Here is a 19,922-nt window from a genome sequence, read left to right as displayed (position 1 = left end):
CAAGGGCTGCTTTAATCTTTATTGATGCGGAGAAAGCATTTGACAACATTTCTTGGATGTTTATGAAGAAAAACTTGAAGGGGATGGGAGTGGGACGGGGGGTTGAAAATGGACTAGAAGCAATTTATTCAGAGCAAAAAGCCAAGTTGATAGTGAACAATGTGGTGTCGGATGAACTTCTAATTGAAAAAGGGACACGACAGGGGTGCCCTTTATCCCCTCTGCTATTTATCTCTGTTCTGGAGGTATTGCTGAATATGATTAGGGAGGACCAGTTGGTGCAAGGTATAGAGGTCGGAGCGAAACAATACAAACTGAAAGCCTTTGCAGATGACCTAGTCTTGACAGTACAGGAGCCAGTATCTAGCACAAAAAGAGTTTTGGAACTTATTTTGGAGTTTGGTCGGGTGGCGGGATTCAAGTTAAACAAACAAAAAACTAAGGTTTTGGTCAAAAATTTGACACCTACAGAGATAGAGGGGTATCAGAAAGAGACAGAGCTAAGTGTGGTTAAAAAAGTGAAATACCTGGGGGTATACTTGTCCACCAAAAATTTAAACCTTTTTAAAGATAACTATGAAAAATGTTGGTTGGAAATTAAAAAAGACCTGGATATCTGGTCAAGATTGAAACTTACCTTGTCAGGCCGAATCGCAGCTATAAAGATGTGTGTTTTGCCAAAAATGCTATTCTTATTTCAAACCCTTCAGGTCGTGGACAGAATGGAATGCTTTGGAAAATGGCAGAAGGATATTTCTAAGTTTGTCTGGCAGGGCAAAAAGCCCCGAATAAAATTTAAAATACTAACCGACTCAAAAGAAAGAGGGGGGTTTGCCCTGCCGGACTTAAGGTTGTATTATGAAGCTGCAGCCTTCTGCTGGTTGAAGGATTGGTTCCTGCTGGAAAACACCGAGGTCCTAGACCTGGAGGGGTTTGATAATGTGTATGGTTGGCATGCATACTTGTGGTATGACAAGGCGAAGGTTCATAAATTGTTCAAAAACCATATTGTCAGAAAATCAATTTTTGCCGTCTGGATGAAGTATAAGGATTTATTAGAAAACAAGACCCCGAGGTGGTTATCACCTGTGGAAGCCAAGATTTCTAAAAAAAAGCCCAATATGGAGGCCTATTGGCCAAAATATTGGGAATTGATTGAAAGAGTTGGAGACAATTGGAAGCTCCAAAGCCAGGACAAATTAAAAGGTAAGGTGCGAGATTGGTTACATTATGCTCAAATTCAAGAGGTATTCAAAATGGACAAAAAAGTGGGTTTCCAGTTGGAGAAATCGAAACTGGAGACGGAGTTACTAGAACCAAAGACTAAGGTACTTTCGAGGATGTATGACTTGCTGCTTAAATGGAACACACAGGACGAGACAGTTAAATCTGCTATGATAAAATGGGCACAGGATGTAGGACACAACATTATGTCTGAGGACTGGGAAAGGTTATGGAACACCGGTATGAAATTCACGGCATGTAGTGCCTTGAAAGAGAACATTATGAAAATGGTATACCGGTGGTACATGACCCCAGTCAAGTTGGCTAAAATATACCATCTTTCTGATAATAAGTGTTGGAAATGTAAGGAGGCAGAAGGGACATTCTTTCACCTCTGGTGGACCTGTCCGAAAGTAAAGGCCTTTTGGGAAATGATACATAATGAGCTGAAAAAGGTATTCAGATATACCTTTTCTAAGAAACCAGAGGCCTTTCTTCTGGGCATGGTGGACCGGAAGGTGCCAAAGAAGGACAGAACCTTGTTTATGTATGCAACCACAGCAGCTAGGATTCTTATTGCAAAGTTCTGGAAGACACCAGATTTACCCACACTGGAGGACTGGCAGACGCAGCTGATGGACTACATGGAGTTGGCAGAAATGACCGGCAGATTTCGAGATCTGAGCGAGGAAACAATGGAGGAGGACTGGAAAAAATTTAAGGACTATTTGCAAAAACATTATAAGTTGTTTGAGTGTTAAGATTGTGCACGATTAAGAAACGTTATGCTTCTGCAATTTATTTTAAGTAAATGATAAAGTAAGTATTGATGGAAAAAAAATGAGACAAACTAGAAACAAAATATTATGTTTATTAAGAGTGTTAAAACTAAATTACAAATTTTTGAAATTGGTAACATAATAAATACAAAGGTATAACAAGTTGGGAAATAAGATAATAAATTGCTGAACTGGTGGGAATGATGAATGCAATGCCGAGAGGATGTGAGGAGGTCCAAAAGATATCGGAAAAATTCTATAATGACTTTTCCTTTTCTCTCTGTTTTTCTTTATATAAATATAGAAAATGTTTCTTGTGTGTTGCTGTTCAAACAATTTTGTTCACCTATGAAAAGAAACGCAATAAAAAATTTTTTTAAAAAAAAAAAGAAGTAATGAGGAATTGGAATGTATGCCAAAGAAGGTCTGTAACTTGAAGTGTCTGTAACCTGAGGTACCACTGTATTGCCCTAATTGACTGGCAGGGTGTCAGACAGGGATTACTCCCGGGCCTACCTAGAGATCCCAGAGTTTGAATCTTGGGGTTTTGGTATGAAAAGCAAATGTTCTGCCTTTGCATTTCTCTATGCAAGCACACAGTGGGTTGTTGTTGTTGTTAATTATATTTTTGGCATCAGTAGATATGTTTGTACTTCTTAGGAAGACAACAAAAGCCCTTTCAGCGTAGAGTCGAGGATGGATAGGTACTGATGATGAACCCCATGTGCATATATTTCCATGAACATCAACAAGGCTAGTTATGAGGGCTTTTTGTTTAATTTAGTTTGAGACTTCACTGCAGAGCAGTGCACAAAAGTGTAATTAAGCTTCTATGCGTAGAGGAGAAATAAATCCCACTATATTCAGTGTGACTTATTTATAGCTATAATCCTTACCTGAGCATAAACTAGATTAAACATGGCATAGCTTCTTATAATATAAAATAGTACATACAGTGGTGCCCCGCAAGACGAATGGCTCGCAAGACAGAAAACCCGCTAGACGAAAGAGTTTTCCATTTTTGAGCTGCTTCGCAAGACGATTTTCCCTATGGGCTTGCTTTGCAAGACAAAAACGTCTTGCAAGTGTTCCGATTTTTTCCCGCTTTCCTCCCCCTTTTTCTAAGCCGCTAAGCCACTAATAGCCTTTTAGCCGCTAATCCGCTAAGCCTTTAATAGCCGCTAATAGCCTTTTAGCCGCTAATCCGCTAAGCCTTTAATAGCCGCTAAGCCTTTAATAGCTGCTAAACCACTAATAGCGCTAATCCGCTAAGCCGCTAATAGGGTTGCTTCGCAAGACGAAAAAAACGCTAGACGAAGAGGCTCGCGGAACGGATTAATTTCGTCTTGCGAGGCACCACTGTATTAAAGTAGAACACACACATGTATACATAAATGCTGCTTTTCTGAGCAAATGCAAAAATCTTTTAAAAGATTTATTTTTAAGTACAAATTTTAAAGCTTTAGAAATTTAACCCTGCCATTCAATCAAGTAAACATGCGTAGGATTGGACTGCTCAGTCTTTCTCAGAAATAGTTTCTTTCGATCACTGATTTATGCATTGCAGAATATAAACACCTTTCCTCAAGGCTGCATGCCTGCTGCAAGAATGTAATGTTTTCTCAGAAAACTCTTTTCTTCATCCAGTTAGTTGTAAGGTAGGCATGGCTCTTCCAACTAGGTCTGAGAGATGTCTGGTTTTCAACATTGTGATATATCACCAGCAATATACCAGTATATCATGAAATAAGGTTGTAACTATGTACTTGGCGGGTCTAAAACTGATACATTTTTACTTAATGTTTAACATATTGTTACAACTGTTATTTTATACTGTAGTACAGAGCAACAGGGGCTCCGGGAATCATGAGACAAGTGACGAATGGCTTCACTGTTTTCCCCACATCACGATTTTTTACATAGCACACACACATTGCAATTTGCGATATATAGCTATGTCGAACATTATGAATCCATTACCACGACATGGACTTCAAACCGATTTTGGGTGATGTATTGATACATCGCCCAGCCCTACTTCCAACTGGTGGCGCTGAAGAAACAGACCATTTCCCCCCTTGTAAATGTTGACATATAAACCAAACAGCAGTTGCACCGAGAGTGTCAAACAAACCACAAATGCACTGTAAACTACTGCAGGCTCCCAGGTTTACAAAATGGCTAGGGATAGCACCCGATCTTCACATTTGAGGAATATCTTTATTGGGGCCGACAACAATGCAAGAAGCTTTCAGTATTGTGACAAGTTTGCCACATTTCTGTGACTTCATTTGATCCTCCCAAATAAAGGTAATACCCAAAGTTGGAGTTGGTTTTTTCTTCTTCTTCTGGACCAACTCGGCTCCCTCTTCCTTTTTATGAACCCTGATTGTTTGCACATTTACTTAGAAGGATGCGAGTGCCGCTGTGGGTTAAACCACAGAGCCTAGGGCTTGCCGATCAGAAGGTCAGCAGTTCGAATCCCTGCGATGGGGTGAGTTCCCGTTGCTCGGTCCCTGCTCCTGCCAACCTAGCAGTTCGAAAGCACACCAGTGCAAGTAGATAAATAGGTGCCGCTCCGGCGGGAAGGTAAACGGTGTTTCCATGTGCTGCTCTGGTTCACCAGAAGCAGCTTAGTCATGCTGGTCACATGACCCGGAAGCTGTACGCTGGCTCCCTCGGCCAGTAAAGAGAGATGAGCGCCGCAACTCCAGAGTCATCCATGACTGGACTTAATGGTTAGGGGTCCCTTTACCTTGAAATCCTACTCAACCCTGTTAGCTTCCAAGGAAGCATACCTAAGGTAGGGTTGCAGAGTTCCTTGGAACATGCACCACCTGAGCTACCTGCAAGTAAGCCCTGCAAAGTGATAAGGCCCCCAAGTTGCGATAATTCAGATGTCACAATGCCAATGCCATTCCGTTTTAGCCATTCTTTTCAACAGCGGCCTCTGATTCATTTTTCCCCTCTTACGTTCGCCTGAATTCCCTCTTGGCAGGAGATCCTCAGGTGGCTGGTGGAAGCATCTTTCTTAAACGATTTGTGCTGCCGCGGCGAATTAACATTTTGTAGGTACTATGTACTAATGTGTTCCTTGCTGAATATATCCCTCCGTTGTTTACGTCTTTTCCACCTCGCTGACCTTATTATCAACAGATCTTCCTCGGGCTAATTACCCCAATGCTTTCTTTGGTGTTTCCTGTTTTGAGTTCCTGGTATGTGCAGCTCGTTCATTATTCTTTCCAAACAGTCTCACTGTATAAAACATGTGTTAATTAGGGCAGGCTAGCAGGTGCTGAAATGTTGTGCTCTGCCTTATTACTTCCCGAGGCTTCCTTATTTATGCATGTTTTCCTATGTCCCTATGTAAAAGGACGCGGGTGGCTCAGTGGTTTAGATTTGCTGATCAGAAGGTTGGCTGCAATGGGGTGAGCTCCCGTTGCTCTGTCCCAGCTCCTGCCAACGTAGCAGTTCAAAAGCATGCCAGTGCAAGTAGATAAATAGGTACCACTCTGGCAGGAAGGTAAATGGCATTTCCGTGCACTCTGGTTTCCATCACAGTGTTCCATTGTGCCAGAAGCAGTTTAGTCATGCTGGCCACATGACCCAGAAAGCTGTCTGTGGACAAATAGTGGCTACCTCGGCCTGAAAGCGAGATGAGCGCTGCACATCATAGTTGCCTTTGATGGGACTTACCGGTAATTGTCCAGGGGTCCTTTACCTTTACCTTTTACCTATGTCACACAACTATGGGCTGTTTATGTGACTTGCTGCATCCGTTGTTAGGCTTTGCTTTGTAGTTCAATACACGTGGAATTCCCTTTCTTCACCCCAAGCAGTCCATTTCCAAAGACCTCTGACATTTTCCCCTGTCTGCTGTATTCATAGATCTATAAATTATGCAGTACAGTGGTACCTTGGAAGTTGAACGGAATCCGTTCTGGAAGTCTGTTCGACTTCCAGAATGTTCCAAAACCAAGGTATGGCTTCCATACCTTGCAGGAAGCTCCTGCAGCCAATCGGAACCCACAGAAGCCACTTTGGATGTTCAGGTTCTAAAGAAGGTTCGCAAACTGGAACAATCACTTCTGGGTTTGCGGCGTTTGGGAGCCGAAACATTTGACTCGCAAGGTGTTTGGGATCCAAGGTACAACTGTATTTAAAGCAGCCTTTTACCAACCTGATGTTTGGTGTTACTACTCCCACCAGCTGGTTTTAGAGAAAGCATGAGGTAGCTTTGAAGAGACCCAGGGAAGAAAGGAAACAACTACCACAAAAAGAAAAGGGGAAAATTATTTTTTGGTATGGGCTTTTTAAATTCTCTTGTTTTCATCAATGCAGGCTATTAAAACTAGACTCCAAACTTCATTTTTAAAAGATTTGATTGCTGGTGGTATGTGAATATGCAATGAATTTGCTGATATGATGTAACAACAGAGAATCGGTACTCTCTGCCCCCTGCCCAATATAGACTGAGCTTCATCTCTTAGCAGTGGCCCATCCTCTGCGTAGAGCTGTGAAAATGTACACATTACGTCACATCTCCTGTCTTGCTGAAAGCATTAATCTTATGCGCAGACAATCGTTAATGCGAAGCCAGGGAATCTGTTTGCTACTAAAAGCTTGGTTGGAATCTTCATGCACATAAGAAAGCAGTATCACAAAAAAACCCTACCTTACAACACAATCCTGTGCATGTTTACTAAGGAATCAAGCTGAGTTTAGTGGAGTTTATTCCCAGATAAACGTGCATAGATTTTTACCAGTGCTTTTTTCCTAGAAAAATAGGTGCCGGTACTCACCATGAAGTTGTTACAGTAAGTGCCACACCTTTTAACAACAACAAAAGAGGCGCCGGTACTGCATGTCCCTTAGTACCCCCTGAAAAAAACCACAATAGTACTGATTTTTACCCTTATTGTTGTTGTCTTCTATGTTAGCTGACAAATAACAGCCTGTACATGATTCTGATAGTGATCAAAACTTCTCTCTCTCTCTCTGGCCTGTGGCAAATGGACTAACTAGTTTTTGTGTTTTTCCTTTTTATTTGCAAAACGTTTCCCCCCCACATGTAATTTCCCACCCCCACCCCCCCAAAAAACAAGGCAAATGTGGACAGTACTAACATAAAAGAATTAAAGCCTCTGTATCAAATAAGCTGGAAACAAAATTTGCAATTGAGACAAATAAAATAGGTGCTATAATATTGTTACATGCCACCCCCAATCTGCAGAGTGGTAGCAAGATTCCAGGGTTTGCGTTCCTTTGGAAAACTAGGCACCACAGAGGCTACAGTGTCTTTGTTTTTATTTAGTGTTCTTTTATTATGTATTTTGTTTTTATTGTATTTTTATGTTGTGAACCACCCTGCAATCTGTGGGTGAAGGGTGGTATGCAAATTAATAATAATAATAATAATAATAATAATAATAATAATAATGTGGTTTATTTACATATATACAACCTGAGTTTACTGATGGAGGGGCTTGCAGCAGCAGTACCCCAAAATACACCAGCTTATTCCACAGTATCATCATCCCTCCTCTGCAGCCTCTCTCTGCTTCCTGGTTAAAGGTAAAGGTAAAGGGGCCCCTGACCATCAGGTCCAGTCATGACTGACTCTGGGGTTGCGGCGCTCATCTCGCTTTACTGGCCGAGAGAGCCGGCGTACAGCTTCCGGATCATGTAGCGAGCATGACTAAGCTGCTTCTGGCGAACCAGAGCAGTGTACAGAAATGCCGTTTACCTTCCCACCGTTTACCTTCCCGTTTACCTATTTATCTACTTGCACTTTGACATGCTTTTGAACTGCTAGGTTGGAAGGAGCAGGGACCAAGCAATGGGTACTCACCCCGTCGCGGGGATTCGAACCGCCGACATTCTGATCGGCAAGTCCTAGGCTCTGTGGTTTAATCCACAGTGCCACCCGCGTCCTGGCTACTTCACTCTAAACACCAACCCCATTGCATCTAAGCTTTCCTTTTCTACCTGGGGAGAGGCCTCACATTTGCATTCTCACCCTATTTCCTTCCATCCCGTGTTGTGTTAATGCATAATCCTTTGATGCTCTGGACTCCCTAATTATTTATCCCCCTAGGCTATCACCTTACAAAGAAGTCTCTCAGACTTCCTTAACACTTGTTGATTTGGCTAAGATTACAGTGTCCAACAAACAACCCAAGAAGTGTGCTAAAGTTAATTTACTCTTCACATATGCTAATTCCAGGGGGTTAACAGCAGCTAACCTACATCATAAATGCACATGAGACTGGCTATTACTGGTCCTAACATTCTAATTAAATCCTAACATTTCTTTAACCAAAGCATTTAGCACCTACAGATTGCTAACAATAAAGCAAGTTGTGGACTGATGCAAAACGTATACAGTGGTACCTCGGGTTACATACACTTCAGGTTACATACACTTCAGGTTACAGACTCCGCTAACCCAGAAATAGTACCTCGGGTTAAGAACTTTGCTTCAGGATGAGAACAGAAATCGGAACGAATTAAGAACTTAACCTGAGGTACCACTGTATATCATAAATTTCTTCCAATCTTTCAGGAAAGTCTGGTCTTGCTGGTTCCAAATTTTCCCAGTTAATTTCGCAACTTGGCATAGTCCATCAGTTTCATCTGCCACTCTTCTTTCTTTGGTAGTTCTTCTTGCTTTTATCGCTGGGCTAATAGTATTCATGCTGCAGTTGTCGCATATAAAAACTATTTTTTTATCATGTTTGTAAATCTCTGTACCTACTATACCAAGTAAAAGGACTTCTGGGGCTTTTTTTTTTTTTTGCAAATGTATATTTCAGCATTTTTTAAATCTCATTATAAATCATTTCCCAGAACACTCCTGATCATGAAAGTGAACTGCAGAGTCAAGTCAGGGGTAGAAATTACATGGTTTAGCTATGAATAAAAGCTGTGTTTTTAAAAATATATCCTCTGTCTTCCTTGATATGAGGTGAGCAGTGGTGTGCAAAATTGAAACTTCTGCTTGTGGCAAACATCATCTGGAATTGTTAATTGCAAGAAATGAGCTGGCACTGTACTAGATGATGAAAAGCATAGTAAATTGGGTACCCTTGCTTATCTGCCTTTCTCTATAAAAAAAATGCAGGCTAGGAATGAGAAAGCAAAAGCCTGAATTTCTCTGTTTTCTGACAAAGTGATGGGGCTGCACTTTTGTTGTTGTCGTTTAGTCGTTTAGTCGTGTCTGACTCTTCGTGACCTCATGGACCAGGGCACGCCAGGCACTCCTGTCTTCCACTGCCTCCCGCAGTTTGGTCAAACTCATGCTGGTAGCTTCAAGAACACTGTCCAACCATCTCGTCCTCTGTCGTCCCCTTCTCCTTGTGCCCTCCATCTTTCCCAACGTCTTTTCCAGGGAGTCTTCTCATGAGGTGGCCAAAGTATTGGAGCCTCAGCTTCACGATCTGTCCTTCCAGTGAGCACTCAGGGCTGATTTCCTTCAGAATGAATAGGTTTGATCTTCTTGCAGTCCGTGGGACTCTCAAGAGTCTCCTCTAACACCAGAATTCAAAAACACCAATTCTTCGGCGATCACCCTTCTTTATGGTCCAGCTCTCACTTCCATACATCACTACTGGGGCTGCACTAGAGAATGGTAAATCAGTCCATGTCAGGTTTGCATACATTCACTCACTGAACTTGTTCTGTTTCACCATTAATCAGATTTTTTAAAAATGCACATTTTAAATAACCCTTATTTTTAAATGCATTTTCTCTCAAAATGCACATCTCTAAACACATTTTGATGTGTTTCTTTAGCATAGAAATAGATCACAATGTTTAGAAACTGTGGAAGCTTGTGAAGAGCCAAGCGCTAATTGTTCATTAGTCCAGAAGGCTAGAATCAGATTTGTTTCTGTTGGAATTGTCAAAGATCAAATTCTTCAAGCACTCCTAGTCTATATGCTGCCCACTGAATGGGGTATAGAAAAGAGATTTCCTGAACCCTTTAGTCCCTTGCACATGTCAACTAGCCTTATTCATTTACGTTATGCAGGAGAAAGCTATTGTCTAAACAGGAAGAAACTGTACAATGCAGTGGGCAGTTTAGCAAAATATTAGGTTTCTTCTGCTTATGTGCTGGTATGTAAACACTGGAATAAGCTCCTTAAATAAAAATACTTTTTCCATCCACAGTCAATAGCATTTCAGGACATTTTCAGACATTAGAATGGTAGTGGCAAGAGCATAATTCAGGCACATGTGCCACAATAAACTGGTCAGATTCTCTTTTATGTGACTTAAATCCCAGCTTTGTCAGGTACTTTCTCAAGCAGAACTTGGTGGCCAGCACCATAGAAGGCATTCAATTTCCTGGAATAGTGCCTGCTGCCTTAATTGAAAACGTTTGGTTCCCAGGCCAGTTGCTTCCCCTTCTCAAGTGCTGGCTGATGGTCAGAGAACTCTTGGCTGATGCCAGAAGTCTCCCTGCGAAACTTCAGATTGGTGTATATGCATGTGCACTTCAATATTTTGCTCCCCGATGGTCTCTTAGACCGCTGGGTAATGGAGACAGTGGCCAAGGCTCTTGTGTTTTCATGGACACCAAGAGGAAAGTTCCAGAAACTTGATGAAGCACCAAAATTTCCTCAAAATCATCAACCACATGTTGTAGACCAGTGGCATAGACCCAGGGCCATCTTTACCTGGGGGTGCAAGGGGTGTGGTGCACCTGGGCGCTGAATTCTGGGGGGCACCAAATGTATTCTGGGGGGTGCCAGATGTATACCTACTGTATACCAGTCCCTCTCAATCGATGGCAGTGAAAAGCAATGGATTGAAAGTCCCCACTCCCCTCCTCCGTCACTCTGTTACTCCGTAGCGTCAAATATTCCCAATGAGTCAGGAAACAAAAGGAGTTATTTCCACTATGTCATCGTTACAGGTGAGCGATCTTCCTCCTCCCAAAATGGTCAACAACTTTGGCTTCCCCCTCCCCAAAAAACCTCAACAACTAAAAAAATCTGGAGGCGGCTAAACTAAATTTGGGGGCACTGGGCGGATCTTTGCAACCCAGCGGTGCATATGCTAAAGACGGCCCTGGATAGACCCACTCCTTCTGAGGCTTTGTGGGGGCTCCTCCTAGACCTAGACCTTCCTCAGCTTAGTGTGAGGTGGGGCATGTGGGATAAGCAGAAAGTGTGTTTCCTCTGAGCATGTTTGGAGTGTTATTTTTATGAGTAAAGTAGGTGGCAGGTACTCATCAATGGCGTAGCGTGGGGGGTGCAGGGGGGGCCGGCCGCACCGGGCGCAACATCTGGGGGTTAGGGTTAGGGGGCGCAAATCCACGGGTTAGGGGGCACAAATCCACGGGTTAGGGGGCGCAAATCCATGGGTTAGGGGGCGCAAATTACTTGCCTTGCCCCGGGTGCTGACAACCCACGCTACGCCACTGGTACTCATAGAGCTCAAAATCTTCTTTGACGATCACTCGTAGCCAAGTAAGATTGTCTTCCATGAACACGGTCTTAACAGTGAGTCCGTAAGTGACTGTGGAGGCCAGTTCTGGATCCACACATCCTTCCACAGTGGGGACATAGGTTTCCGGGCAGGAGTTGATCACAGTGAGTGTTTGCCAAACGTGCCTTCCTCTTAGCACATTTCTCCCTTTCGAGCATCTTCAAGTCCATGACACCTTTGGGCTCAAAATACCCTTACACTGGCAGTGGGGCCAAGGACATACAAAAGGAGGGGCCAATGGACACGATTCCTGGTCTTCTTAATGCGTGTTAGGAATATGCCATGAAAATAAAGTCTGAACAGAGAGTCTAGAGATCATTATATTCAGCATTCAGAACCCACATTTCTTGAATTCAGGGTGAGGTCATGACCATGGTATATTTATCTTTAATTCTGTTTCTAAGTGTGTAAGGGAAGGACAGGATAGAAGAAGAAGAAAAGGGAGGCAAAGAAATTGAATGGCAGAAATTCTGAACTTCTAGAAACTGAATAGCAATTAATTTTTCAAAAAGTCCTTTTGTGATCTGGAATGCTTTCCTTTATGGCTGTTCATTATTTTTAATGGCTGTTTCTTATATAAAATTCAGGCTTTCACTTAAATCTACTTATTTTTATTTAATTGGCACTTTGAAGGACAAAACATGTTGAAGGAAAGAGGCTACTTCCTGCCTCGTTCCAATTCTTTAGAATGCGAGGGTTGGGGGCACTTGCACAGTCAAACAATGAAGTAATATTTACTCAGTAATTTTGACTCGAGAGGTGGGAAAGCAGAGTTAAATTCATTTTTAGCATGTCGTACACCCATCAATTGGAGAGTGCTGATTCACTTACACACAGAGTATAATTAAGTAAGTCTTTAATTTGGAATAAGGAGCAATGCATTCAATGACTGTGAAATCATAGCATAATTATGGCTATAAATGTTCATGTGGCTCTCCTTAGCATTTTATAATTCCATAATTGTTAAGAGTCAACGGTTCATAGTGTGAGGTCCTTAACTCTATCTGGCCATTAGCTCTTTCAGACGCTAGGAAAAACCATTGTAAGTAAAGAAGAATTTACAGAAGACAACCCGGCAGATTCCCCAGAGTCCACAAGTCTCCTTTCTAAATGTAACTCCTGATACCAGGGGTAAAAAGGTAAAGGGACCCCTGACCATTAGGTCCAGTCGTGACCGACTCTAGGGTTGCGGTGCTCATCTCGCTTTACTGGCCGAGGGAGCCAGAGTACAGCTTCCAGGTCATGTGGCCATCATCCCTAAGCCGCTTCTGGCATGGAAACGCCGTTTACCTTCCCGCCGGAGCGGTACCTATTTATCTACTTGCACTTTTGTGCTTTCGAACTGCTAGGTTGGCAGGAGCAGGGATTGAGCAATGGGAGCTCACCCCGTTGCGGGGATTCGAACCGCCAACCTTCTGATCGGCAAGCCCTAGGCTCTGTGGGTACCAGGGGCTATTTCATTAGATAACAGTGGTATTACATATTTTGAAGGTGAGGCTTACTGTTCAATGATGACATCTCTATTATTCATTGAATCAGTGATCTTTTGAACTTCTTTCTTTCTGCCTAATTTGCTGTTTACTTCTAAAAATTATTTTCTCCTATTCCATTAGTGTTCCGTCCTTCAAGGTGTTTTGGTCATTCATTAGGAATTGATGGCACTCTGTGCGTTGCCAGGTGCCACTCAGAACTGAGGCAATAGCAAGCTAGCAAGACACTAACATCCCTTTGCACAGCATATGAAGAAGGAGGGAACCCTTCTTGTTAAAGTTCTAGTTTTCGATGCATTGCACTATCTTAGTTGTCCTTTTGCGTTACAGAAGCCAGACTGGCCTCAACCAGGAGTCAAACATTTAGTGTTGCCAGTAGGGCTGAGTGATGTCTGGTTTTCAACATCATGATGTCAAACCAGCTGAATATCGCAATATACAGTGGTACCTTGGTTGTCAAACTTAATCCATTCCAGGAGTCCCTTTGGCTCCCGGAACCGTTTGAAAACCAAGGTGCGGTTTCCTATTGGCTGCAGGAGCTGCCTGCACTCAATCGGAAGCCGCATCAGACATTTGGCTTCCAAAGAACATTTGCAAACCAGAACACTCACTTCCAGGTTTGCGGCGTTTTGGAGTCGCTTTGTTCGGGAGCCAAGCTGTTCGACAACCAAGGTACCACAGTACCGATATATCAGAAAGTCTGAAATAAGGATGTAACTGCATAGAGGCAAATGGGGCAATGTCCTGGCGACTGTTACTATTTAAAACTGATAAGTTTCTACTTACCTTTAATATATTAAGAGAACTGTTATTTTATAGTACAGAGCAACAGGGGCGGCCGGTGTCATGAGAGAAGTGATGAGTGGCTTCACAGTTTCCCCACATCGCAATTTTTTGCATAGCACACACACACACACATCGTGATTCATGATTTATCACCGTGCTGAAAATTATTCAAACTGCTTTTTGACGATGTATCAATACATCGCCCAGCACTAGTTGCCAGTAGCGTGGAAGACTCTTCCATTGGAGATTTGAACACTACAGTCTTCATTGGAGGCCCTTCTTTGGGTTCCCCCTCCACAAGAGGGCGGCAACACAAGAACGGGGACTTTTCCATGGTGGCTCCCCATTTATGGAATGCTTTCCCCCAGGGAGGCTCACCTGGCGCCATCGTTATATATCTTTAGGTGCTAAGCAAAAACATTCCTCTATAACCATTTGTACAGAGCCCCCGGTCGTTTCACGGACTATTGACCTGTACAGCACTGCTTTATCCTTCCGCTGCCACCAACCAGGTGAAATACTGAGTCTCAGTCAACAACAAAGATTAATGTTTATTGAAGAACAAACAAGTTTTAAATATGTTCAGAACGTGTTCTCAAATGCACGCCCTTAACTAGATGTGGCGCTATCTCACACTGTCACACTCTTCTCTCTCAGTTCTATCCCTGTCTCTCACTCTGTCACAACCACTATTTTCAACTTTTACTGCCTCTGTCTGACCCTCACGCTTCTATCTCCCCCTGGTAAACCCCTGGGCTCAAAACCAGGTGGGCTCCACCTCTGAGCTTTCTCATTGGTCAATCTACATTAACCATTTCCATCTCCCTGTACAAACCTAATCACAAAGAATGGGCAAACGCCACACCAGGCCTTGGCCTTTAACTATCTGTGGCCTTTTAGAAGTAGGTGGGATGTTTTTAATGTATTTCTTTTTCCTCCTGGTTTTGATGTATCTGTGGGGGAAGTGCGTGGTCTTGTTGGTTGGTTGTAAGTTGCTTTGAGTTGCCCTGGGCGGGATAAAGCGACTAAGAAATACAAAATAAATAATAATTCAGCAGGATTCTTCACTCTCCACCTTCAGACATCTCCTGAAGACTTTTTTTTATACCTTTAGAGAGGTGTGTGTGTGTGTGTGTGTGTGTGTGTGTGTGTTTGATTAGCCATTTGCCTTAATGATTATTTCCTTTTTTATTTTTTAAGTTGTGTCTTTGGTGTAATGTTATCGGAAACAAAATTTACAAGGTTAGGAAGTGGAACTGGCACCTTGATAGCAATTAAAAAGCTGGGTATCTGGCAGTGAAGTTGGAAATTCAGCTTTTGATGAACCTGATTACATGGATTCAGCTTTCCCAAATTATGCCAACCATTAAATAGCCTCTAGTGCTCTTGTTGTACATGAAATAGAGCCCTTTTATTACACTTATGTGTGTGCTAACAGACCATTACAATTCTAATTATTTCTCCCTGGTAAATGGTAGCTGAATAACAACTCAGTAAACATAGTTGGTTTTTTCCATTGGTAACAATAAAATACTTAATAGTTCATATTGTTCCTGTTTTTCATAAATGCACTTGATACAGTGGTTCATCTTGCTTTGTACAGAGGTTCCATCTTAGATTTTTGTTTCTTTAAATATAGAATGTTAAATATATTATATGCATACATATCAGTAGTGTTTAAAAAGAAGCTTAGGCTGAACTGTGGACCACAGTGGGAGAACAGCATGGATTCCTTTCATGATACAAAATTAACCATGCAAATGTCCCAAGAGCCAGTCTGATGAGCATTGCAATTTGTGAACTCCCACACTGTGTCTTAAAGGACCATGCATGGGGACAAAGGCCCTCTTAGTCACCAGGCAGAGATCCTTCTCAGTAGTGGCGCCCGCCCTGTGGAAGGCCCTCCCATCAGATGTCAAAGAAATAAACAACTATCTGACATTTAGAAGCTATCTGAAGGCAGCCCTGTTTAGGGAAGTTTTTAATAACTGATGTTTTAATGTATTTTTAATCTTTTGTTGGAAGCCTCCCAGCCGGATGAGCAGGGTAGAAATAAATTATTATTATTATTATTATTATTATTATTATTATTATTATTATTACTACTACTACTACTACTACTACTACTACTACTACTACTATGTGTGGTTCAGCTGTATTCTACAATTTGGAAGAAGAGTTTGAAGAAGAGTTTGGATTTGATATCCCGCTTTATCACTACCCAAAGGAGTCTCAAAGCGGCTAACATTCTCCTTTCCCTTCCTCCCCCACAACAAATACTCTGAGAGGTGAGTGGGGCTGAGAGACTTCAGAGAAGTGTGACTGGCCCAAGGTCACCCAGCAGCTGCATGTGGAGGAGCGGGGAAGCAAACCCAGTTCACCAGATTACGAGTCCACCGCTCTTAACCACTACACCACACTTGGAGTGAGCAAGGCCTAAGTATTAAGACTTTGTGAGGCCAAGTATTCCACAGTCTTATGCCTCTTTCCCCATGCAACAAGGGCAGTTGCAGGCAGGAATGCCTGGCGTGCTCTGGTCCATGGGGTCACGAAGAGTTGGACACGACTAAACAACAACAAGAAGAAGCATCCACAAGTATAGCTCTGTATAGCTTTGTTTGTTCCCTTTGTTTCTGCACCGCAGTTTATTGTGCCAGAGCACCAGTGGCCCCGAGCCACCAGCACGGCCACCACGTCTTGATATTCTTAAAAGACCATGATGAAATAAGAGCTACAAGCAGTTCATGCAGTAGCAGGGTGATAAAACTTACCACCAAAGAGTGGCAAAAGTGAAGGGGATAACTCCCATTCTGTAGCAGAAGGAATATATATAAAAATGCTACAGTCAAACCTTGGTTCCCAAACGCCTCCGTTTTGGAACGTTTTGGCTCCCAAACACCGAAAACCCGGAAGTAACTGCTCAGTTTTCAAACGATTTTCGGAAGCCAAACGGCTTCCGATCCTCGTTTTTCATTTCCCCCTCCCCCATTGACTTTGCAGCCCACCCATTGATCCTTGATTTTTGAACTTTTTGTAAACTGAACGGTGTTCTGGAATGGATTAAGTTCCAAAACCGAGGTTCCACAATACCATGGGTAGGTAAACTAAGACCCGGGGGCCGGATCCGGCCCAATCGCCTTCTAAATCCGGCCCGCGGAATTAGTGTGCTTTTACATGAGTAGAATGTGTGGTTTTATTTTAAGTGCATCTCTGGTTTATTTGTGGGGAATAGGAATTCATTCATATATGTTTTTTAAAATATAGTCTGGCCCCCACAAGGTCTGAAGGACAGTGGACTGGCCCCCTGCTGAAAAAGTTTGCTGACCCCTGCACTATACCATTAAGCCTCAGGATATCCCTTCCTTGGCTTTGCTTCAGTGCATAGCCGCCAAGTATAGGCACCCCCAATGTTTACGGTGAAAGGGCCCGCAAAGTTTTGCGGTGGCCACACACGCCTACCACATAGTGTGCTGATGTCATAGGTGCACACCAATACCATGGGACTCCAGGACCCCTCAGTCTCAGGGGCAAGGCAGCAGCCCTGCTTCAGTGTGTTTCTGCTTCACTGCTTGTGTGTGTATGTATTTCATTTTTATTATGCACAAACAAACTAAACAAACATAAAAATGTACCAGCGTCCCAGGAAGGAGGGACTTCCCTGCTTTCCCTGCTATGAGCACACAGTACAGTGCAATACACTTCCGGAATTTTTCCTCTTTTGATCATTAACTGAGGTGTGTGCCTGGGTGGGTGTGTATGAATAAGAATTTACTAGAATGCATCAGCTTAGATTCTGAATTGTTGGTTTTGAATTTCTTCCAAATATCTAAGGGTTCCAAGCTGAGACGTCAAGCACAAATCCTTTGTAAACTGATTCAAGATTTATTTATTTATTTTGTGTAAATGAAAAACTTGCTTTGCAGTTTTTCAAAATAATGCAAAGCACTCCCCAAAGTAGAATGGATTATCTATTTAAAAATTAAATAAATGAATTGGGGCCATGCATTCTCCCCAAGCCTCCATTTTGATGTTCTTAACTGGTCTCTATACAGTTTGTATGTGTGTTACCTCTCCTATTAGCTGCTTTCTAACTGGTAATTGGGGACCACATACCATTCTTTTATTATTCCCTTTTCTGAAATTATATCTTCTGTGGTTGTTTGTTTTGCAATTTGCTTCCTAAGAGGGTATTGGATTTAATTGCATGGCTGTGATTGTTACTAGCTGTTCAGTTCCAGATACTTCCTGTGGAGATTTGTATGCCAAGGCAGCAATGGTCTCTCTTGTCATCTCCTGCCTTAGACAATGGCTACAAATCTTATAATTGCATCCTTCTAAGTTACGTTTTGCCAGGGACTATTACGGTGGCTTGAAATATTGCATTCCTAATTGTACTTGTTGGTGGTTTAGCCTTTCTGCTTTTCTTTAAAATTTTAGAAGTGTTCAACATTGTGTCTAGATGGTGACTATCTATGTGCCTATTGCCACACTTCTTAAAGATGCAATATTCAGTCCTTTTTTTTCCTTTAAAAATGTTTAGGGGTACTCTCATTTTCCTAGTCATATTGAAATACTGCCCCTCAAGGAGGCCAAACTTAGATTCACAAAATGTTTAGGGGTATGCGTACCCCTGCGTCCCCTCCCCCCAAAAAAGCACTGAATATAAGTCTCGAATATATTATCTGGTCCTCTTTTGTTTTAGAGCATTTGTCTCATTTGGTTCTATTGTTCCTTTTAACAACATGATCTGCTCTCACGCCTGCATAGATTATCTTCATTCAAGTGACTTCTGATGATGTTCTTTAATAAAACAAAACATTCCGATTTAGTTGTCTTAATCACTTTAGCAGTGATACCTTTAACTAGGGATGTAATAAGTAATAACATTCTTAATGATTTTTCCCAGTCCCTTAATGTTCTTTCTCTGTTTGCATTTTTCAGTCATGGAGTTACTACATAACAATGTTTTCTCCTTTAATACATACACACAAATTTTATATTTATATTATATTATATGTTTCCACAAAAAGCAATTGGTTGCCTTAGCAGGATAGACCTATAGGTAGCAGATTTGTTCAGTTTTAACTCAGAGTTGTTATTTTAGGCTGCATTTCTGTACTTCCTTACCTGTGAGTAAGCCTCCTCGAATTCTGAAGATACATGTAAGAGCTAGATAGCAACTGGATGAGTGTTTGTGGTTGTATTCATGCATGTATTTACACACAAACACATGTATGTGTGTGTGCTAGTTTGCAGAAGAGTGCGTTTCCATCATGTTATGTTCTTCAAGCCCCATGTTGGGCAAAAGATTGCTGCATTGCAGGACACGGACAAGATACCTCTTGTGGTCCCTTGTAGCTTTACAATTCTATGAACACAAATGTCCGTTGCCATCTGCAGAAGTGGCAACCATTTTGTGAGACAATGCTCCCTGGGTCAAAATACGGCCTAGGACTTTTATAGTGACTCACAGAACTTGTAATATTTTTTTCAGTTTACCACCTGTGTTTTGAAGTACAAATTACCCTTTTACCCATTCGCCTCTATGCAACCTGGCCAGTATTTTGCCCACCTCCGCAACTTCCTTGCTGGCCACAGTTGCCAACATTGGCTCTTTTCTAGTACATTCTTCATATATCATTTTAGGATTGGCTGGCTTTAGCTAACCCTGTCTGTGGCTGGGAGTTCTTTTCATTTTCTTTAGGGGTTTTTTTTTTTTTTTTTTGAAGTTTCTTTAGGGTTTTTGAAATGCATGGTTAAGAAAACAACAGGAGCCCTTTAACTGTCTCTACAGTGAGGGATTTTTTTAAAATAAAACAACAACAGCAGCAGCAGCAGCAACAGCAGCATAAAAGCACTGCTTTTATCCTATCAGGATAACTCCTCACTTTGTGTTAAGACAGACCATTCAGGAAGATGCAGGTACAAGTGTAGAAATGTTCAGAGAAGTATATGGCTCCTTGGTCGTGAATTTATGGGTTTATATAGTATTGTGGATTGTTGCTAAATGTAGCAGATGATGATTAATGGGTTGCCTGTGCATGTTCCTCAGCCAGCTTCTGCTGTTTATAATGGAACTGATTTGGAAAAACTATAGGGGTAATTCAGAATCCTTGATGCCTGGTTACTAAAGGCTTAAGGTTTGATG

General features: G+C 42.1%; 1 protein-coding gene across 5 annotated transcripts in view; it reads left to right on the top strand.

The window, feature by feature from the left end:
* LRRC3B (leucine rich repeat containing 3B) overlaps positions 1 to 19,922 on the top strand; it is a 69,341-nt gene that overhangs the window by 42,597 nt on the left and 6,822 nt on the right. The window lies entirely within an intron of this gene.

The sequence above is a fragment of the Podarcis bocagei genome, assembly GCF_964188305.1.
Source record: "Podarcis bocagei genome assembly, chromosome: 12".
In the NCBI taxonomy this organism is placed as follows: domain Eukaryota; kingdom Metazoa; phylum Chordata; class Lepidosauria; order Squamata; family Lacertidae; genus Podarcis; species Podarcis bocagei.
The sequence above is the reverse complement of the archived record's forward strand: the minus strand, read 5'-3'. Positions and strand labels throughout refer to the sequence as shown.